This window comes from Canis lupus, chromosome 18, assembly GCF_003254725.2.
Source record: "Canis lupus dingo isolate Sandy chromosome 18, ASM325472v2, whole genome shotgun sequence".
NCBI lineage: Eukaryota > Metazoa > Chordata > Mammalia > Carnivora > Canidae > Canis > Canis lupus.
In genome coordinates this window covers 23982667-24006762 of record NC_064260.1, presented here as the reverse complement: position 1 = coordinate 24006762, position 24096 = coordinate 23982667, and the positions used below count along the sequence as shown (strand labels likewise).

At 40.5% G+C, this 24096-nt stretch overlaps 1 long non-coding RNA gene across 1 annotated transcript; it reads left to right on the top strand.

Moving 5' to 3' along the window:
* Positions 1 to 161: 161 nt before the first annotated feature.
* LOC125752915 (uncharacterized) lies at positions 162 to 12188 on the top strand. The gene is made up of 3 exons (XR_007403526.1): positions 162 to 444; positions 11662 to 11853; positions 12072 to 12188. It is a non-coding gene; the product is annotated as an uncharacterized LOC125752915 (long non-coding RNA).
* The last annotated feature ends 11908 nt before the right edge of the window (positions 12189 to 24096 follow it).

Sequence of the window (24096 nt, the reverse complement as noted above, 5' to 3'; positions counted from 1 at the left end):
GAGCCATAAAGGTAAAATTGATATCTTGCTATTCATAACAAGCCCCTTGCCACCACAACCAGGTTTATGTTAATTAGGTGGCTTTTGGAAAGCACCTAAGGATGGGGGCTGGTCGCCATGGAAACCCAACTGTGAATAAAAGTTCAGAACTTTAGTCTCCCTCCCTGATTTCCAGGGAGAGGAGAGAGGCTAAAGGCTGAATTAATCACCAATGGCCAATGAGTTCATCAATTTTGCTTATTTAATAGAGCCTCCATAAAAGCTCAAAATTGCAGGTTCAGAGAGCTTCTGGGTTGGTGCGCAGGTGGAGATGCAGAGATAGTGGCAAAACTGGAGAGAGTGTGGATGCTCCATGACCTTTCCCCATACCTTGCTGTAAGCATCTCTTCGTCTGGCTGCTCCTGAGCTACATCCTTTCATAATAAGCCAACGAGGTCATTACTAGTAAGTAAAATGTTTCCCTGAGTTCTGTAAGCCTCTCTAGCAAATTAATGGAACCTAAGGAGGAGGCTGTGGGAGCCCATGATTTATAGCCAGCTGGTCAGAAGTACAGGTGACACCTGGACTTGCAACTGGCACTTGAAGTGGGGGGCAGGGGGCAGTCTTGGAGGACTGAATGTGGAATCTATGCCAAGTAGATAGTGTCAGAATTGAGTTGAATTCTTAGACACTCCACTGCTGTCAGAGCATTGCTTGGTGGTGTGGGGGGAAAAAATCCTCTTTAACGTATTGGAATTGTGTTCAGGATGCACTTATGTTTTTATAATAGCATATAGCAGTTCTATATTGAGTTGTGCAATCTTTCATCTTTTATCCTAGTACTTTGCAGTTTTTAATCTAGCACGTTTTTAACATGACAGAAATATTCAATTAGTTTCTTTTTTTAAAAATTTTATTTATTTATTCATGAGAGACACAGAGTGAGGCAGAGACACAGGCAGAGGGAGAAGCAGGCTCCCTGTGGGGAGCCCGACCTGGGACTCGACCAACCCGGGGTCACGCCCCAGGCTGAAGGCAGACGCTCAGCTGCTGAGCCACCCAGGCGTCCCGATATTGTTTCAATTAAAGTAAAATCAAGTGATTCTCTTAAGGCAAATGCATATTTCTATGTGCCTTGTTCTGTGTGTAGATATCCTAGCTCTTCCAGTTTGTAGTCTGATTTTTCAGTGTCCAGCGGTTAGATGCAGTGCTTATAGAATAAATATAGGAACAAATAATTCACATCACTCCACGTGTATAAAGTGTTAATTTTATTACTCTATTTTTTCTCTTTACGTGTTTAATTACTGGATTAGTTGAAGGTGGAGTAGGAAACAAGAATCCAGGGATACATTTACATACATTAAAGACTTATTTAAACATTTGTCCTACAATCTGTTGATGAAGGATTCAAAACTACTACGGAAGAGCAGGAACCGTCATTACCATGTGAATGAGGACTAGAGTCAAGATACTACAAAATTCAGTCTTTATTAATAGGGTTGGGCCTTTAGATGGAAAAATTCCTGCTTTTGATTAAGAACTAATTCAGGGGTTATTCAGAGACAATTATGTAAGACCTGGAGATTTCTCATGTGTATGCTCTCCTGGGATGCAGGTGCTTGAAGCAAAGTCTTGAAAGAAATAATAGAAATATAATTTCCAGATGATATGTTAGAATCATAGAAGACGGAGTTCTATGAAGAAGGAATTAGAGAAAATGTGTAAATTTCTTTACATCTATACTTTAGGACTTTAAAGAAATCCCCCTCCTTTATCCATATAATAAAGAAAGAAAAAGCTGACTCTCCAGTAAGGCAAAAGACATATATTGCAGAACGATTTGCATCTTTAACATAGTCGGTAATGCAATGACACCTAGGAAATCTATCAAGATTTTACAAAAGAAGAAAACGTACTTTCTTGGAAGTCTACAATTATTTGTGGGGTAGTACCATACCGTTTATAGATTTGATCTTGAAGATGTTGTAAACAAGTTCGTAACTTGTCAAAGAGAGACATTGCAAAGGGACAATTTACAATGCTTATTTAATCACAGTATAGGACATGGTGACCTGGTCTTTTGCATTATTAGGACAAATTTTGGTAAGTTCAATAGTATCAAGTTCATCAAGCTGAGAAGGCTGCTTCATGTTGATTAAAATCAGAAGCGACATATATAAGCTACAATGCAAATTTATTATCTTATGACAGAAATATAACTGTCGTAGCACATTTCCTTTAGGAAAGCTGCATGAGGAGACCATTATCAGAAGACTGCTGGTTGACAATAGAATCAGAACTGGTGTCTGAGAGGTGGGAATAAAACAGAGGGGTACTTATAGGATTTGAATATTTCATGCCTACAGGCTAAAATAGGCAGATGTAGCCATTTTCTCAATAGATTCCCTTGCTCATTCCAAAGAGGGGCCAAACTGTTGACTCAGGGCAATCTCTTCCTCATATAATCGTGGAGAGCTGCTGCCAACATCTTCTTTTTTTCCATATACATTTCTCACAAAATCTGGGCACATTTTTTCTTCAGTAATGTTAATTTTTTAATCAATTTGCCATCATATTCTTTTTGCAAGTGATTCTGTCTTCATAAAATGATATCTCTGGCCTATGTATATCATATAGTGTGTGGAAGTTAGAGTTTAACTCCATAAGTAAAATCCTGTTTCTCTTATTACCTACTTCTTGGTCGGCCCATTTCTTGACCTTCCAGGCAATGAATAGCATTAAATTAGATTTATAGAACCACACACAATATTGTCTTCTAATTAAAATCATTTTGCACAGTTACATTACTGTAAACTGTATTTTTACTACCATCATTTTGTAGAACAATGATGATTAATGAGATAACATTTCAAAAATATACCCAGTATCTGTTTCAAATAATGACATTTATATGGAGACATGGAAAATCCGTATATTATTTGAGGCTTGCATAACATTTAAAGTGCTACTACATATGTAACAAGAGTGCTCAGTGACATTTATAAAGTGATTCTGTATGTGGCAGTTATGGGATGGGTTTATTAAAAATAACTTTTTAGTCTTTAATGAAGGATTAAACAATTATTTTAAAGGAAAGATTTTATATGAATTAAAAATAAATTGTATTGGATTACCTCGTATTTGAATGAGTTGATAGGTAGTTAAGTAACTTTGAAGCACATTTCTGAAGAAAAATAGATCAGGGTAAGAGAGTAAAGAGTAAAAGGTGGTTGGGAAGAAAGACAAGGTGCTGTTTTATTTGTTTTACTTATTTTATTTTTTTATTTTTTAAAGATTTATTTATTCATTTTAGAGAGAGAGCAAGCATGTGCACAAGCAGGGGAGGGGCAGAGGGAGAAGGAGAGAAGCAGACTCTCCACTAAGCATGGAGCCCAATGTGGGGGCCTATCATGGGTGAGCCGATTAGGGTGTGCCCAGCGGCCTGACTAGGGTGGGGCAGCGCCTTAAGCAATAAGCAGGTCATGTGAGGATCATAGGGGAGGAGGCGGGTGTAGCACAAAATGGAATCAGTCCTGCTCTGCTTGTCCAGGGGTAGGGGATTTTTGTTCAATTTCCTGGGTCCCACAGAGCAAGCCCCCTCTGACCTCCGGTCTTCTAAAGTTACAGAGATTTAGCCACTCAGGCTTCTGTAGAGCGAAGCGTGGTGGGCAGAGAGGAGTCTGGAGGTACAGGCAGTTGCTGAACTTCAAGTATATCCCAATGGAGTCTCACTTTTTGTAATACAAATACTAAAATACCCAATTGTTCTTTCCAGCATTTGGCCTAAATTCATGCTCTTCTCTTTGACAGTAGTGCTCCTCCCCCCCACCTGCTGTTTTCTTTCTTGTCTGAGCAATTCTCAAGTTTTAAGACTCCAGAGTGGAATGAAGTGCTCCAACCATGCTTCCCTTACCTCTGCCCTCACCTAGTTTCCGTAGGGCCCGCATCTTTACTTGACAAAACCACGTATCTCTCTTGGTGTCATTTAACGCCATGTATTAAGACTTAGCTGTTCCTATGTGTCTATTTCCATAGTATAATATACTTTGTTTTAATGCTGTTTTGACTCAGTTTTGGGTCCCGGGAGAGGCGGAGACGGAGGCGGCGGGGGAGGCCTGCGCGCTGCCCCTGGACTGCGGCCTCGCGCTGCGGGCCCGGGGGCGGGGGCGGGGGGTGGCGAGGGCCCGCGGGGAGGCCGAAGGGCGGGGGGGGGGGGGGACGGCGGGGCGGGGCGGGCGCGGCGGAGGGGGAGGGGGAGGGGGAGGCGGGGGAGGGGGGCCGGGCCCCGGCGGCCTCGTGGACACGCTGGAGGCGGTGCCGCTGAAGCTGGAGACCATGAACGCGCCGGCCTGTGGCGCAGGGTCGGGCAGCTGCGGCTGCGTCACCTGGAGCGCAGGAACCTGCTCATCCCGAGCATCCTGGCTTCTGGGGCGCGCCTTCAGGACCACCCGCAGCTGTCGTCCTTTCTCAACAGCCAGGAGCGGGAGGCCCTCGGCTACCTCTACAGCCTGGCCAGGCTGGGCTACAAGATCAAGTTCTACTTCGGCCGCAACCCCTACTTCCAGAACAAGGTGCTCATCAAGGAGTACGCCGCGGGCCCTCGGGCCAGGTGGTGTCCCTCCCACCCCCGTCCAGGGGCTGCCGGGGCACGATCTGCCGTCCCTGAGCCCGGGGAGCCCGGACAACAGCCGCAGCTTCTTTGGGTGGTTTTCCGACCACAGCTCCATCGAGTCGGACAAGACGGTGGAGATCATCAGCGAGGCGCTGTGGCCCAACCCCCTGCAGTACTACCTTATGAGCGAGGGGCCCGCGCCGAGAAGGGCAGGCCGGGCCCCCGGGCGCCCGAGCCCAACTGACCCTGCCCCAGTGTCCCCACGACCCCCGTCGGACCTGTGCCTCGCCGACCAGGCCGCCCGCCCGCCGTGTCTTCATGGTGGCCTCCGCACACTGGCATCCCCCCCCCCCCCCCCCGGGACTTCAGTTACAAGAATAGGTATAAGCGACCATGTTCTCTCGCCTCCTCGTGGCCCTCGTGGGTCTTCACATCAGTGCTCCGCGTTACAGGGCCTCACCCCTACTGTTCATACGTTCGGCACACCCGCCTCAAGCGTGTGCGGCCTTTTGCCCGCATTGCCTGGACCGTGTGCTGGGCCCTGGCCCTTCCCAGCTGGCTGTAACGTGGACACCCAGCCGTCCTCCAGGGGGACCAGCGAGCGCGTCCTCAAGCCCTGCTCCTTCAGGCCGGTGGCCTGCTCAGCTCGGTGCTGGCGCTGGCCGTGCTCATCCGCGGCAGGTGTCGCTGCTGCCGCCACTGCGCAATGCACGCAGGGTCGGCCGTCAGCCCAAACTGATTGTTCCAAAGCCCTGGGTCGCCAGCCCGGTTGCCGCCCCCTCCTGGATCTCTGACTTTGGCCTGTCTGCCCTGCGGGGTCCCCGGCTGCCGGGCGTGGAGGAGGCTGCGCGAGAAGCCGTGTGCCGTGTGTTCTGGACCACGTCTCTCCCTGCCTCCGGGCCCTTCCGATGAACCTTCGTCGAGGTCTGTTCCGTGCCCCATCCCTGTCTGGCCGTTGAGATCTGTCCGGGTCGCTGTCGGCCCCAGTTGGCCTCCGGGTCAACGAGGACCTCGAGAACTGCCCGTGGACCCAGGCCCCTGCCCGTGCGTGAGGCACACACCCACCCTCCCCAGCCTTCCGGGAGCCCGGCCTGCAGACCGGGGGCGGGTGTGTGGACGTGTGCTCGCTGTCATCGTGCTGTGGCTCCAGGTGTGGCCTTGCATCTGCGGAAGATTGAGGCTGTATGCTGCTTATTTTGCCATAAGTAAAATCTTAACCACTTACCCCATTTTTGCCTAATGAGAAAATGTAGCTGTATCGGTCTTCTTCTTCTTCTTCTTTTTTTTTTTTTGTAATGTTTTGCTCTTTATTATGGACGTTTCCAGACATGCACAGAAATGGAGAGGCTATGTCAATTATGAACAACCCGGCATCTTCCTCTCCCCACCTGTATTGATGGAAAGCCCAACACTGTGCCAGCTCAACCTTGACTCCTTTGGGAGATCGGGGAGTCTCGGTGGTGGTGATAGTGGTGGGGTGCACTGTCATGATCACATCAGGTCTGCTGTTTTACTTTGAATGTTAACTAATGAAGTTCTGGAAGTGGGCCTTAGAAATGAACGTCTTCAGGATAAACAGGGAGTCTCAAAAAGAGAGGAAAAGATGCTCCCTTTCAACCCTGTATCCACAAGAGGAGAGAGACCGTTCTGTTGCAGATCTTTCAAAGACTGACACAATACGCTGTTTACTTGAGACCCTTCACCAGGATATCAGTCCTTTTTGCCTGTGAAAGATGGAGGCTTCTGTGGCAGTTAGACATATCATCCGCGTGTCCTGATCTCATAATATAACTGGTCTTGGAAGTATGATTTGGAGATTGTTAGTGTGTTCTGTGAAAATAACCTCCCAAAACAGTTACTGGTTGTCTCACATGGTAATTTGACATCCTGGTAATAATGCAAATATTCCTTTGTTCCTAAACAGTACAAATAGCTATAAACTCGCATGCATAATGGAATAATAAAGGTCTGTATCTCTGTTGAAAGAAAAGAGATTAGCTCTGAAGGTATATTCCATATGTAATCAATTGCGTAAGAGGCAAATGAAAAAGTCATAGGTGATTTCATATGGGTAAATGTGAGAGCATCATATGTGACAGAAAGGTAAAGAAGGATTACACCTTCCTCAGGTACAATTTTTCACTATTCCCTCTGTAATGAATAATGGGGGCGAAACTGTAAAGCCTAACTATGGGAAATCTGACACTGAGTGGAAAGAGTATTTTTGGATTTCATTTATTTGCATGTGTGTGTGTGTGTGTGGTGTGCGCGCCCGCATGCAAACACATTCAGTTTGTTATTCATGACATAAGGGGAAAAGTTTGTTGATGGGGTAGCCTAAGAAGAGGTTATGAAAATGTTACATTGCAAAACGGTTAAGTTAGGGAAGAAGATGAAATCAATTGTGGGAACCTGGGTGGGAAGCTCCAATGGAAACGGAGTCAAAAACTTCTAGTTTAGAGACACCTAAGAAAAAGGAGAAATGGATCTCTTCAAAGACTCATACTGATTTTAAGTTAAAGGATTGTTCTTGTAATATATTCTTTTTCCAGGTATTATGTTCACTGATTTCCTAGCATACAGACGATCTGGCGCTGAGTTTCCCGTCTCTTTCTGTATTTTGTGGAGCTCAGGTGTGAAAAACGTCACAGGATTTTAGGCCAACTGAATGTGGGTCACTAGGACCTGAAATACTGTGTTATACTGTTATAACACAGTTATACTCTGTGTATAAACTCTAAACTAAACTCTGTTATACTGTGGCCGACTTTTCACTCTTACGATCATAAAGCATTCTCAGAAACAGTAAACTTGCTGAGTTGGATGTGGTTTCAACAAATAAACAATGCAGTCTTCACACATAATTCCCTTACTTAAAACAACCCAGTGATTCTTCACGGTCTTCAAGCGAACTGAAATCATGAGCTTGGTACAAATGCTTTCTGCTCCCCCCCCACCCCCCATGGGAGGCTCTCCCCCTGGAGCTTCATCTTTGAGCCTCAGGCACAATCTGTATTTCCTTCAAGCCCAAAGCTCTCTTGCATAAGGGCTCCCTACTGCCTGTCCTTTCCCTTCATCTCCACGTTGATGTTCCAAGTCACCCAGTTTCCACACATACACACACACGCACACACACACACACACGAAGGGCTAATTATTGCTACCTCAAGTCTCAGGCAAGGTATTTATTTCTTCCCGGAAGCCCCACCTAAATTGCACTTCCAGGAATTTCTCTAATTCGTGCTTTCTCAGCATAGATTATAATCTATTTTAATGCTGTATTTCCTTGTCTGTTAACTTGCTAACCCAAGAGTATCCTCCTTGAGAACACACTCACACTCTGCTTCGTTGTCTTTTTATAACAGGACCTTAACTATGTCTGGCCCAGAAAGAACAGTCAATAAATACTTCTTTCTTATGTGTGAGCTCTAAGCTTTTATTTTTCAAATGGTAACTCAAGGAGAGAGGAACACATTTCTTAGTTCTTGTTTTTAATAGTTTATATGTAGAAGGTTATAGGCAAGTGAGTGATGTTTATACTTAGATATTTAGTAGCCTTTAGAATGCATATAAAACACACCAGTGATTTAAGGAAAATACAATAATTAAGGCAGTGAAAGTTCACTTTTCTGGTACAGGCAAACAAATTCCTCAAGATGATTTTTTTAAACCTCATAGATAACATTAAACTCATTTGTATAATGAGCAGTTAGCTAGTAATCTTTAGAAAATTAGTACCTAGGGGCCCCTGGCTGGCTCATTTGGTTAAGTGCTGACTCTTGGTTTCTGCTCAGGTCTAAGGGTCATGAGACCTGAGCGCAAAGTCTGCTTAAGACTCACTCTCCCTCTGCACCTCCCTGCAGCTCACTCTCTCTCTTTCATAAATAAATAAATCTTTAAAAAAAAAAAAGAAAATTAGTGTCTAATACAAAATACTTGTTTATTTAAAAAACCTGTTAAGACAAGTTAAAACCTTTATGTGAAATGATTAGAAAATCTTCATACAGGAGTAGAAAGATATAGAATATGTACCTTTGAATGGTAAGCTCTTGGTGGGTTGCATTCGTAGAGAGACTGATGTTTTACAGGAACGAATTTGTTTCAAAGCAGTACTAAGTAATACATCCACTTTTTATTTTTTATTTAAATGCTTTGCACATCATTAAAAAATTGGGGTTTCTATGTCTCAAGGCAAGAGAAATTACTGGGTTCTCCTATGTGGTAATCACGTTTCGAGTGGTGCATTTCCAAGGAGCGTATCTTTTTTTTTTTCAAAGACAAAAACTCTGTATTCTCTTTGAGCACCATTTACTTTCAACCCTTCAACTGCAATATAAGGTCATTTTGCAGAAAGGCAAATATCAGTCATATATATTTTTTTAAACCAGCTTTTTACCTATTAATCAAATGCAATGAACTAGCCCACTTCTTATCAAGGAAAGAAAACCATAACTTTTAAGACAACAATTAAAACCAATAATTCACATGTTTAGCTATGGGTACTCATGCGCACATAATTTGTGATCGTTACAATGTCACAGTTTCATGTTAGCCGAAAGCAACACCTGTCTTCTCTAACTATTGAAAATGTATAGGATAAAATTCCTAAGTCGGTTTTTATTGACATATATTGTCTATGGCAAAGATTAATGTTCTTGCCTTTCTGGAGCCTGAGATATAAAACCTCCAAATAATATAAATATCATTTATGATTAAGTTATAATCTTCAAAATAACACACATACATACACACAAAACATACCGTAAGTTTTGGGACAGAGAAGATGTATTACTTTTCCCAATTTATAAAAATTTTCCATTTAATATGTACTTAATACAATTTTAAACTGAAACTAATCACAAGGATTATAGTATTTCTTAATTAAGAGAAGAAATCACATTCTACTCTGTGGATAATTAAGATTCACCAGTAAAATATGTAAATAGGAATTGCTTCTCCTAAGTCGATGGAAAATTTAGAAAAATGCCATCAATAACCCATTATTTGAATTAAATCATTCAGATTTATAGAGAAGTAAAATCGAGAGATAAATTAATTCAGGTTATCTATAAAAGAGTGACATTTCCTTTGTATTTTCTCTTAAATGCTGACAAAATTTAAGTGCTGCTTCCAACCTATTTCTACAGTTTATTCATACATAAAATTGATTCTAATTTGGGTAAGTTCTATTCATTCAATGCTGAAATTCTAGTCCGTAATTCAAAATCGCTTTTAATTTTAAAAATTTAATCTTTTTATTTTGGAGAATTTCAAAAGCAGATTAAAATAGGAAAAACTGCTTAACGAATCCTCAGTTACCTCATTACACACAGTATCCAATGTCATTTCAAATCTATCCCTACCTACGCCTCCTGGTTCATTATTTTGACAAATTCCAGACGTCAATATCATGTTGTTTGAATTCAAAGAAGGATCTGAAAAGTCTTATTTCTCCAAAATAAACCAACAACACCGTTATCATACCCCAAATAAGCATATCAATATTCCTTAAATATCACTAAATATCCAACTAGTTTTCCTGAATTTCTAATTACTTTTGGCAGTTTGCATGAGTCAGAATACAATTATCATCTCTCGTTAAAGATAAGGCCCTAAATGGAGTCACAGTTGGGTCCCCATTACTACACCAAACCTCCGTTAGGGGCGCAGCTCTCAGGGAGGGCGTCCTAACCGGGGAAGCTCGGGCACGCTCGCCGCCCTCTCACTGCTCTTCCCCTTCTTCTCAGGTGAGCCTCGGGGACTCCCCACCTCGGGGAAGAGACGGAGGGTGGCTGGCGGGGGGGGGGGGGGGGGGGGGGGCGGGGGCGGGTGCTGGCGCCCACGTGGGGAGCGAGCGTGCAGGGAGCACTGGGTGTCCTTCGCGGCTGCACTGCTGTCCTCGAGGTAACCCCCTCCGCGCCCCCCGCGCCCCGAGCCGCAGCGCCGCTGTCCTGCCCCTCCCAGGCGGCCGCGAACCCCGCGCACCCGTCCTCCCGCCGCAGCGTCCCGGGGAGCTCGCAGGCTCCCTTCCCTTTACATTTTCTATCTCGCGTCCGGACGCCTGCAGGACGTGACGGGGTCGGAGCCAGAGTCCAGAGCCGCTCGGGGACAGGCTGGCCCCACGCGCAACTCCTGGTCCCCACGCTGCTCCCTGCGGAGGCCCCACGCCCGCACGCCCGCACACCCCCACGCCCGCACGCCCGCACACCCGCACACCTGCAGACCCGCAGCCCGCACACCCGCACACCCCCACGCCCGCACACCCGCACACCTGCACGCCCGCACACCCCCACGCCCGCACACCCGCACGCCCGCACATCCCCACCCCCCCACGCCCGCACACCGCACACCCCCACGCCCGCACACTCCCACGCCCGCACACCAGCACATCCGTACGCCCGCACACCTGCACGCCCGCACACCCCCACGCCCGCACACCCGCACGCCCGCACATCCCCACCCCCGCACGCCCGCACACCGCACACCCCCACGCCCGCACACTCCCACGCCCGCACACCAGCACATCCGTACGCCCGCACACCTGCACGCCCGCACACCCCCACGCCCGCACACCCCCACGCCCGCACACCCGCACACCCGCACGCCCGCACACCTGCACGCCCGCACACCCCCACACCCGCACACCCCCACGCCCGCACACCCCCACGCCCGCACACCCCCACCCCCACACGCCCGCACACCCGCACGCCCAGAGACCTGGACGCCCGCACACCCGCAGACCCAGAGATCCCACCGCCACACACCCGGAGAGCAGGGCTGCATGGGGCTGGGACGCCGCCGGCTTGGGCCCCGCGGGGATCTGGGGACCGGCTGGGTCTGGCCTAGAGCCCAGGCTGGAAAGGGGGGCGGCTTGGGTCGCCTCAGAACCTGGACTGAGCCGAGGAACGGCCGGGTCAGACTCCAGAGCCCTGGTCCAGGGTGAGGCCCCAGGTGAGTAACTATTTTAGGGATGAACAAATAGGTCACATTGAGGAAAGGCAGTGTTTGGCATAGTTTTCCTGGCTTTTATAAAATACAGTAAACGTGAAGTGCAATCCGTTTCTTAGACTTGTGCTCCTCATCCGACTCTTCCTGTAAGGATTAAACGGACCCCTGCTTGAGATCATAGATGCAGAATGGACAGAACAATGAAAATTGAATTCCTGTGTAAAAGTTGGTCTGAGTAACCAAGTGCTCAAGCCACTGGATTATGCGTATCCGTGCGGCAGAGGGTGCATGTCTGGAAGGGATGCAACTGGGTAAGTTGTTAAAACGTAAATATTTTCTTGTATTTAAAGTCCCATAGAATTCCCGGTAGTATTGTCTTGAATTCCCGGTAGTATTCTATTAAAAGGCTTTATTGCTTCCCAAATATTCCTTTTCCATTTTGCATTCAGTTTTCTATTGTTCTTTCTGTATTTGGAAATCCTGTAGTGGTTTTTGTCCCCTTGTTTGTTTTTGTTCGTCTGTTTCTCAGGGGACTCTTAAAAAGGCTTTAACCTGGAAATGATGGAGGTACGAGGGAAGCTCCTGCCAAGTGGAACATTCTGGATGATTTCTTGAACATTTTAAAGTCTTCTAGGTAACAAAAGCTCAGTATTATGAAAAGTAGCTCTTTGTTTGGTCGGTTTTCTGGCCAGAAGCTGCCTTGAGCTGGGGGGGGGCGGGGGGGGGGGCGGAGCTCCTGCCTCGGGCCTGGGGCCTGGGGACGCCTTCGGGAGGGTTGCGCGTACAAACGTGAAGCGGGTGGGTGGGCGGCGCCGCGGGGACAGCACTGGTGGGGGGGGGGGTGGCGACCAAGACAAAACAACGACACCACAACAGGGGGACTTCTTTTTCAGGTTTGAGCTCCTTCTCCTTGCTCCTCTGCCCCCGCGTGCCCCGTGTGCCCCCGCGTGCCCCCGCCAGGCCCTAAGACTGGGGCTCTGCGCTCGGATGCTCGGGGTCCGCGGCTCCCCTGGGCCAGCGCGGCGACCCGCGGACACCCTTCCGCTCTGACTTCCCGGACCGCACAGCTGCCCGCAGTGTGGACGGCTTCCCCTGCGGGAGGCTCTTCTCCCCGCGCCCCAGCTCCTGCAGGCGCGATTGCACGTAAACACGGCCGGCTTCCTGATCGCAGCCCTTGTCCTTTCTAGGCACCTCTAGTTGGCTCTCCCATAAGCCACTGACACTCAAAATAGCCGTCGTGCTTCACAATCTTCCCCGTCGATATTTATCTCAATTTAGGTCGCCTTCACTAACATACCCTCAAAACTTGAGCTCCAGCTTCACAATGTCTTTCTCTCACGTGCACCTCTTATCGATCCCAGAGTCATGATATTTCTCTTGTAGCGGCATTGCCTACGGGTGTTAATCTGGGGACCCGTTTAAGCCCTCATCATTTCATGCCTGTCAATCCCGTTCAGCAACTCCCTAACTTGTGTCCTTGCCTGAAGTCCTGCTTAAATCAAACCTATAATCTATATTGGGGCAGGATTCACTTAAAATGCAAACTACATGCTGTCAATGGTCTGCTTAAAATAGCCACTGTCATCCCATCACTTACCAGATATAGCTCAAATCATCAAGAAATGCCTATCTGCCTAAACTCATCGTCTAGGATTTTTTGCCTTAAATACGATGCATTTGTTTATGCATTTATTGTTTCCTAGCTCTGTGCCTTTGCAAATGTTTCCCTCTAGTCAAAACACTCATCTACCAGTTTTCTTTTATCCTGCGAGGTTTAACATATGCTTCAATATTCAACTCATGAATTCCCCCAGAACAATCTTCTCATAATCTTCTGTACATTTTTATTATAGTAATCACCACAAAAAATTTGAACTTCTGTGATTACTTCTTTCCACAGCTATAGTGCAACTAATTCAGTAATGGGAGTTATGTTCTTATGCTTTCAAATCCTACAAAAACTTGTGACATAAATAATGTTTCATAGATGCCAGTTGCATTGGACTGAGAAAGGTGTGTTAAAAATTCTGCATTGTCTATGAAATTGGAGCAGATGAATTGATAGAAGGAAACCCATACAAGGAGAATTAAATCAGTGGCACCTAAAGAATGAGAAAGAACTAATAAGTAATATTTGGATGAATTAATTTGTGTCTATAGTTTTCCTTCTACAGCATTACTTAGTACCTGATTGATTCATTATATTTCAGGTGTGTTCAGACTCTGAGTTGGCACAGTTCTTCCATGAAATGCTTAATTTAAAAAAATGATTATTTTGAATATTTACTTTTGCCCTATCTATGTTATACTACCTATCAATATCTGCTGGCTGTGTGAGAGACACCTAAATAATGTTTGTGGGCTTCATATTCCTTAATATATGTTCATAAATATAATATTTGAAATTGAATGTTTCTACATAATATTATTCAATTCAGCCTCAAATTTTATTTATAATATGGACACTTAGTCTATAAGGTCTAGGTATTTAAGTGAATCTAACCCTTAAAATTTAACTTTGATTTATTGCTATAGAAATAGGATTTCCCACCTCAAAGTGAGAGTTTTGCAGTATTTCTGGGACACCGGAAATTTCTAGTAACCCTAAATAAACAAACACTATACAAATTAAGTTTCTTTGACTTATATTATTTTTCTTTTACTTTACTTATATAAACTACATGTAACTCAGTCTTTTAAAAGGCCTATAAGAAGAAAATATGACTATCCTTTTTGCATATGGTGAAGAACTCAAATTTTGGAAGTTTCTTCTCTCTTTGCAACCTTCTTTTTCACCACCTTTTATAGACTAATGTTTTGAAATACTTTATCTTAAGTGGAATATAAGTAGACTGTAGATTGGAATATGGGAAATTAAAATTAAGCTTGTATTTAATTAGGGATAGGTAAAAATATAGGCAACAGAAAATGCTGCCTAAACGGTTTATTTTCAGCATGTGAACTCCAGTTTAAAGTGTTCACTAGCCCCGGAGAGGATAAGGAATCAGATATCCAAAAATAACCTGCAGTGATCTATGCAGTGAATTCACAGACAGCTGTGGATTTACAGGCCTTATTACTTACACTATATTTCCAGTCCAGGTTTTTTAGTTCATATTTTGTATTTCCTGTTCATATTTGCCAGCCTTCTTTCTTTCTCCATATTGCAGCAGGCCAAGTTTAGAGAAAAATTGTTGGTAAGTTGTATTGGAAATATACCTGTACGCAAAGCATTCAAAAACGAGTCCTTGTGGCCTGTACACTGCAGGGCTTTCCCATCTTCCAGCTCTGCATTTGGCATAGCCTAAGTATGGCCTGGACAAGCAACCGTGTGGTAAGGATTGAGAGGGCGCCCAGGTGGCTCTGTCCGGGGAGCTTCCTGCTCTGGGTTTTAGCTCAGGTCATGAGCTCCTGGGTCATAAGACTGAGTGTCTGCTTGAAGACTCTTTCCCTCTGCTCTTCCCCCACTTGTGCACACACACACACACGCTCTCTCAAATAAATAAATCTTTTCTAGAATATGAAACATTAGGAATTCTGTGACAAACAAGAAGAACAGATGACTTCAAAGCAAAATTTCTTAACGTTCTCAAAAAATAGAAATTTAAATAAAAAATTTATATATGCAAATTCTACCTGAAAATATATGTGGTTTTTGTTTGAGGGACCTAACAAGACTCAGCTTAAATTTGGAAATTATATTTGGAGATGATATGGATGGCAAAGAAATATATCTGGAAAGTTTGGTAGGTAACAAATGTATACCCTGACTAACAACGTGTTGAATATATAAATAATTGCGTTGTATAAGTTACATATATTATTTCACATTCATCATCATATTTCAAAGGTTTGTCTATAGCTCTCTTCCCACATACTTTTATGGGTTTCAATAAATTTAAGACCGATTTAATTAAGTTTAGATATTTGTCTTTTGTGTTACAGCATTTTATCATATGGTGTTTTTTTTTTTTTTTTCATATGGTGTTAAACATCAGTTTCTCCCATAAGAGAACTTCCAGTTGAATAAACATACTAGGTCTTCACTGTATCCTTTCAGTCTAATAGTTCATATTGCAAAGAACTCTATTTTTTGAAAAAATAAATGAATATATAAATAACCCAACACAGACTATTTCTAAAGTCAGCTTTAAAAATTATAAAGATGAATAAAACAATAAACAAATGAATAGAAATATTAAGTGCAATATTCATAAGTTTGGAGTATCAGTTTTCACTTTGTCTCAAAGCGTTCAATGTGTGATGCATAATATCCAAAAAATATAGTACAAATGACAAATAGGATTCCAAGTAAAGCTATCAACTGCACTATTTCTGTTAGGTAAAGGTCATGTAATTTTTCCCTGTATATGAAACCAAGGAGCAGTAGAAATGTCATAAATTACAAAATTAAGCAAATTATTTTCTATATATTCCAAACATTAAAAAAAGAAAGCATGAACTCTCAAAGCTAAAACATGCTTGGTTTAATATCTAAAACCAAACTGAGCATATATTATCAGAGGACTATTAAATCACAATATATTGGATTACTCTATTCAGCCTAGCATAAATAGTGCCTTATTAATTGAAGACAAAAATGTCAAGGACTTTGGTTTGAGTTTTATATTACACAATTTGTTATGTTAGAAATAAATTTTTTTTTTTATTTTTACTGACATTATGCTCTACTTGAGTTTGTGAAATTTGACGAAGATTTAAATCAGAGAAGTAGGGGATAGTAAACCAGCTCTACCATTTTAATATTATAGATTGATAGATTGATGATAGCTACAGAGAAATTGAAGAGTTACAAAAGTACATAAGCAGCATAGAGATATATAATGGATTTAGTCATTACGGTTAATAAACACATTTCAGAAAGTAATAATCTTTTTCAAATTGATATTACTTATCTAATCTCTTTTGCCTTAAAAAATTAATTTAAAATGTTTCTTTTAGTTCCAAATGCAAAGCTATAATTTTAGCTATAATAAAAAATCTACATACACACATTCCAAAAATGTACATCTTTAAATGTTACAAACATGTCCAGTGAGTAAGAAGTAAAAAGAATAAATAGAAGTGTTGCCACTATTCCCAAAGTATCTTATCTAATATCTTTGCCTTAAAAACAATTTCTTAATTACGTACATTGATTTGGACCTAATCATTCTTACTGGCAGTGAGATGAACTAGATAGATGTTCTGTAATTTCAACCTCAGGTTTAATTTTGATATTAAGTACCATGCTGTTTCACAATACTATAAGTCTTTGGTTACATTATGCATTCCTGTGGAAGGTAAATTATTTTAAATATTCATTTAACATGATGGCAAGTTTTAGTTCTAGATCACTGTGTCAGAAAAAACTTGTTATAACACACTTGGGAAGAAATGCACAATATTAATGTCCAGTGTCCACCAATTTAAGGTTAAAATATAAGTATTCAACAAGTTAAATATGTTGAACTATTTAATTACTAATTAAATAAATTCAATTTATCTCATGTTTACCATTTAAGTAAAAGCAAATGGTGGCATTTGAAAAGACTAATGGAAACTATTTTGTCTACATATTAATTTCATTAAATATAAATATATAAATGAAGGTAGTCACATTCATAGGGATAATTTATTGAAGTTTATATAAATTTATTATAAGTAAACACTATCAAAAGGAAAATTTATAAAAGTTTAAAAATATTACCTTATCTAAATATAGAATTCCATATTTTAAATAAAAATGTGTCGAGCCACCTATTATCAGGTGTTGATCATCTGAAGAAAATAATGTCTGCTGAAAATGTTTCATCTGTTAAAAGATTCAGAATATATGGGATAAATTAGCTATTTCTTTAACACCCCTTAAGTCACCATCTATCTTTGTGATACATGTAAGTTCTTAAAATACTTGGCAGTCAAAGAAAAAAATGTAGATTTAGAGATGTGGAATATATACTTTAACACATTTTTCCATCTGGGACAGTTCTAATTTTCACAGAGCAACAAAGTAAGCCAAAGTTTATATGCCACTTGAAGAACCTCCGGATATGAACATCCATGTTGGCATCATATAAACCACCAAATATACATGGGAACATCATTTCTTAATACCTCAAACCATGACAAATTTGTTACTACTATAATTTTGCCTTAATTTCAGAGTATCATTATTTGTTCTTTTAGCTATGTCAGAGTCTGCACCCTGTCAATGGTTCTAGTTAGTTCTCAATTTTAACATTTTAAAAATCTATTTGTTTGATTGTTAAAGGGGACTCTTTGAGTGGAAAGGAAAGACCATAAACAGGAGGAAGAAAAGTAGGAAGCACAAAAGCAGTAAAATTAAGTATATCTATAAAAATCAGCCAAAAGATTCACAAAGTAAAAGGGGGTAAAAAGTATCACACCATATACCTAAAATGTGATCTTAAAAAGAGTTCAAACGTAAGCAACCATTAGCTTAGTACAGACTGCTATATGCATAAGATGTTATCTATAAAATTAATGGTAGCGTTGCCTGGGTGACTCAGTGGTTGAGTGTCTGCCTTTGGCACAGCGTGTGATCCCAGGGTCCTAGAATCAGGTTCCACATTGGGCTCCCTGTAGGGAGCCTGCCTCTTCCTCTGCCTATGTCTCTGCCTCTCTCTGTCTCTCATGAATAAATGAATAAAATCTTAAAAATAAATAAAATTAATGGTAACCACTGCATAAATAGGTAGTATATATGCAAAAATGAAAGAAAGGAATCCAAGTCTATTGCTGAAGAAAGCCAGCAAACTGAGAGAAGGGAGCAAGAGAAGAAGGGAACAGAGAAGTAAAAACAAACAAACAAAAACAAACATAAAGCAAGAAATAAAATGGCAATAAATACATACCTATTGATAATTACTTTGAATGTAAGTGGACTAAACACTATGAAACTAGAAATTAACTACAAGAAAAAATATAGAAAGAATACAAAACATGGAAGTGTGATACCATGGATCAATGAGTGGGTCAACCAATAAATCAAAGAGGAAATAAAAAAAATACATGGAGACAAATGAAAAATGAAAACACAAGGGTTCAAAATTGTTGGGATGCCACAAAAGCTGCTCTTAAAGGGAAGTTTATAGCAATGTAGGCCTACCTTAAGCGAAAAATTTCAAACAACCTAATCTTACTTCTGAAGGAGCTAGAAAAAGAACAAAGCCCAAAACCGGTACAAGAAAGGAAATGATAAATATTAGAGCAGAGAGAAACAAAATAGAAATGAAAAAGAACAATAGATCAATGACAAAGGAGGCAAGAATATGTAATGGGAAAAGACAGTCTCTTCAACAAATGATGTTGGGAAAATTGGACAGCTGTATGCGAAAGAATGGAACTGGACAGTTTTCTTACACCATATGCAAAAATAAACTCAAAATGAATTAAAAACGTAAATGTGAGGCTGGAAACCATAAAAATCCTAGATGACAGGAAAAGAAGTAATTTCTCTGACTTTGGCCATAGCAGCATTTTTCTGTTTATGTCTCCTGAGGCAAGGGAAACAAAAGCAAAAATAAACTTTTTGGAACTACATCAAAGTAAAAAGCTTCACGGCAAAGGAAACAACCAACAAAACAAAAAGACAATTTACTGATTGGGAGAAGATATTTACAAATGAAGTATCCGATAAGGGATTAGTATGCAAAGTATATAAACTCAACACCAAAAAACCCAAATAATCCAACTAAGGAATTGGCAGATGACATGAACAGACATTACTCCAAAGAAGAACTACAGATGGCCAACAGACACATGAAAAGATGCTTAATCACTCATATTCAGGGAAATGCATATCAGAAGTACGATGAGATACCACCTCATGCCTGTGAGGATGTTAAAATCAAAAACATAACAAGTAAGGTAAGGATTTGGAGAAAAAGCTGTACTGATGCTGGGATCATATACTGGTGTAGCCACTGTGGAAAACAGTATGCAGTTTCCTCAAAATTTAAAAATCGAATTGTCATAAGACCCAATAATCCTGCTACTGGGTATTCACCCAAAGGAAATGGAAAAGATTGAAAAGATACACACAGCACTATGTTTACTGCAGCATTATTTACAATAGCCAAAGTATGGCAGCAACACACGTGTTCACTGGTAGATGAAGATGTGATGTATGTATCTATATAATGCAATATCACTCATCCATAAAAAAATAGTGAAATTTTGCCATTTTCTACAACATGGATGGATCTAGAGTATAATGCTAAGTGAAATAAATCAGAGAAAAACAAATACCATATGGTTTCATTCATGTGGAATTTAAGAAAAATGAATAAAAAAGATTCAAAAATTGTCAAATATAGAGAATAACTAGTGGTTACCCAAAGGGACATGGGTAGGAGGATGAGTGAAATAGATGAATAGGATTTAGAATTCACTTATTATGATGAGCACCGAGTAATGTATAGAATTTTTGAATCACTATAATGTATACCTGAAACTAATAGAGCATTGTATATTAATCATACTGGAAATTAAAAAAGAAATATTTGTTTTTAGTAGTTTGAAATGTGACAAAGACCAACTTTTGAAGGGAGAGATGAGAGGGAAGAAAGACAGCCATAGCATTTTGGATTAATAATTAACATACGGTCTTGTGATTATAGCAAGTATACCTGACCATATGCAGAGAGGTAGATTTTATATAATACAGTAATATAGAATTTTAATATTACCAAATATATGGATACAGAGTCATTGTTAAAGTCTGTATTACTAAATGGTTGGGAGTTTCATCCTTAGTGCTATTCAGTAAAAGTTTAGCCAAGAATAGAAAATAATCCATTTCTTCCATGGCATTGTTTTATCAAATAGACTGATAATAAATTTACCAAATGAGAATCATATGTAACCTATCAAGATCTACCTGGTGTCATAAAGTCTGGAAATGTAGGATTTCAGAAGTACACTTAAGTTGTGTTTTACCCTCGAGTGATCTGCCTATCAGACCAATATAAAACATGTGACTGGTTATTTCAGTAAACACCTGTCATCCCCACATCTTATAGAACTTGTGCACACATGAACTTGGAGTGTCGCAAAAGTATGGCAGAAATGTTGGTTTGGGTTCCTTTGAGGGAATACCAGAGTGGATCTAGCTGTGACGATGAAAGAAAATGTATGCACCAGTGTCATCTAAGGAAAAAGGCATGGCTCAAAATCTCTCTTACAACCCACATATATGGGTGGCACCTGAGTGGCGTGGTTGGTTAAGCATCCCAAGTCTTATTTTCAGTTCAGGTCATGATCTCCAGGTCATGAGATGGGCTCTGCACTGAGCTCCCTCAGAGTGGAGTCACTTGAGATTCTTCCCCCCGACTCTCTCCAATAAATAAATGAAATCTTTAAACACACACACACACACACACACACACACACACACGTACCTGGGTGGCTCAGTCAAGCATCAGACTGATTTTGGCTCAGGTCATCATCTCAGGGTCATGAGATTGAGCCCCATTGGGCTCCACACTCAGCAGGGAGTCTGCTTATCTCCCTCTCCCCCCGTCCCTCCCCTCAACTTTTGTGCTCCCTGTCTCTCTCAAATAAACCTTTAAAAAAATAAAAATCACACATATATACTCAATGCAAGCAGAACTTAAGTTCATATACCATACTGGCTCCATGAAAAATCTGGTTTTGCATTTTAACTAAGGATGATGAAGATAGATATATCAAAAGTTTTGAGGAAGGACTAGATGTATAAATAAATATAAAATATTTAGAATCATGTTTGGCACATATGAAGTGCTTAATGTTACTTATGCAGTGATGATGATGATTCTGGTGATCACACAATGAGAATGAAGTCTTAGTCTGAGTACTCCAAAGGTAGATACTAAGAACGGCTTGACTGCAAGTAGATTACTGGGAGTGCTCTTGGGAAGCAGTTCAATGGAATAAGGGGAGGTGAGACCTAACAAGAGAAATAAGATGAGAAAGTGTGTCTTATGAATGGGTTGTTACTAATGGCAGCTAGAGCCTATTCCTGCTGGAGACTCTGTAGGAAGCCGTGTGTAACACGTCTTAGAATCCACCGAGGTGTGGAAGCAGGGAGGGAAGGGAAGAGAGCAATCTGGACATTTATTCACTAACATCACAACTCCATTGGCAGAAGGTTGCCTTTGGAAGTGTCCTTAAGGTTTCCTGATGCTGAAGGAGACCCTCGGGTAGAGAAAAGACACAGGTACTTAGGGAAGAAGCTTTCAGCCTCCTGGAAATCATCTATAGCAGCTAATGGTGAACTAATGGGGTCAAGTTGTTAAAAAGCAAAACATCATTGTGGTCAGTCATACAGTCCTCCCAAGTTAAGCTGTAACTATGAAATCCGTGCAATGAGGGCTTAGACAAATTTGTGTAAAATTCAGACCAGATGATAAAGGAAATGTTTTCTGATAGTTCTAGGTCTCACAAAAATGAGAGGGCATTTGCATAATTCTAAATTTTGCATGCATAGATATATTCTGGGTAATAAGTTTACCACTTATTACTTGTTAATTTATAAAGTCTTTCATTATGGAAACTGTTTACCCATTCTCTAGTTCTAGTTAGCATACGATTATCATAAGATTCATTGCTCACATATTCTTATATTCTTCTTTATCTTGTGAGAGCCTCATAAGAGAATATTTCATGACATAAAGTAATCAAAAGAAGACTGAGTTAGTGTTATTTTTCCAAATCAGAATGAAATGCTCAGAGCACTAAGTAGAATTTTGTAATCTCTTCTCTTGGTTGGTTGTGGAATTTTCTGATTTATGAATACATACAGTGCTTTGGATAGATGCATCTCCTATTTGAGGTAGAATTTGATATGCCAGTTTGCACTTTACTAGAAAGAGACTATCTTCTTAAAGGATTGATTCCTTTTATAAATAGCAAAATCACTGCTGCATTTGAGTCAGAATAATGCAAAACTAAGTAATTAGACTCTAGAATAGAGTCATTTTCCCAAATTGAGAGTCAGGAACTTTGAAGGGCACTGGATGTACAGGAAGACATGCCTAAACCCAGATACATGACAAACTTTGCTCATATTCTGAATGAATGAAATATATAGCATAGCTTTATGTCAATATTTTGTGTTCAATAACGTAGAAATTTATTTTAGAACACATCTGAAATCTAGTAATATTTTTTTTCTAGTAATATTTTTATCAAATATTGGTTTACTAAAAATAACCCCTTGGCATATCATGGAATCTTATGAAAAGGCCATAGATTTAGAAATAAATGTCTGAGTTTGAGTTCTCTTTTAATTTTAAATACATAAAGTTATATTAATTTATTTGACTTCTCTGAGTTTATTTCATTTTTAAATAATTTCAATACTTGTAAATGACTGTTATTATATGTGTACATGTATTATTTTGTGTTTATGTGAATAGGATGTTTACATTATTTACAATTATACACACATATATATATGAATTATGTAACATATTGTATACTTTTTGTGACATGATAAGTTTTACATTAAAAATTGCTTAGGCTGTTATGTATAAGAAAAGAGGGAATGACAAAGAATGTAGAGTCAATGAGAAATTGGGAGTGGATGAAAGAAGTACTTGGGAGGAATACCTGGGACTTTAAATCATTGCTATTTTATTTCTTAAATTCTTTAATGGAAACATGGATGAGTATTTTGTCTTTGCTATGTAAATGCTATGCATGCATCTGTTTTATGGAGATATATTTCAAAAAAATTAAAAAGGAAAAGAGTGCTTGTAAGCTGCCACAACAGAGTTAAGCATTGGGTAGGAGTCACTAGGGGAGCTTCTCCTAGTGCTGCAAATTTCTCTGGGAAATATTTTCTAAATTTGGAGGGTATGTGTTCCTTTTTCCTATTTTTAAAAAAAACATTTAAATTTGCTGATCAGATTGTAGAAAATGCAAGTCCACTTGTTCAATGAATGCTAAACTACTGCTAGTAGTTTGATTAAACCCTTCATATGATTTCTGATTAAGATAGCTTAAGTAATATTTTGCATATGTACCGTTGAAAAAGATTATAAATATTTTCCCTCTTCATGCTCTCATGTAACCATTTTCTAGACTACTTTTTAAAATCTAAGCAATAAAAGTACAGTAAGTTTAATTTTTAATTTATATTTAATGCATATCAAATGACTTATAGTGAAATTTTTTATCTACCTATTACATACTGCAGAAAATCTTACCAACATTGTCCTAGTAAAATAAAATATTCTTATTACTGTATAGTTTTTTACCAGCTTTATGTTTTTAATAACCAACATCATCAAAGTGTCTAACATATATAGACTGTATCAAATCCAGGTCTGGAAGGAAAATAAATTTCTGACTAAAACGATTAGATTTTAACAGGGGCTCATTAACAATATCAAAATTTATCATTACCACATACTTTTGAAGCAAGGGTCACTGACTTTTATTATTTATTTCTAGTCTGTAATAAAATGCTCTGCTTTTGAAGAAGTTATTTTAGAAGAGTGTTTTTTCCCCGTGTGTAATAAACGATAAAAAATTAAATTAGC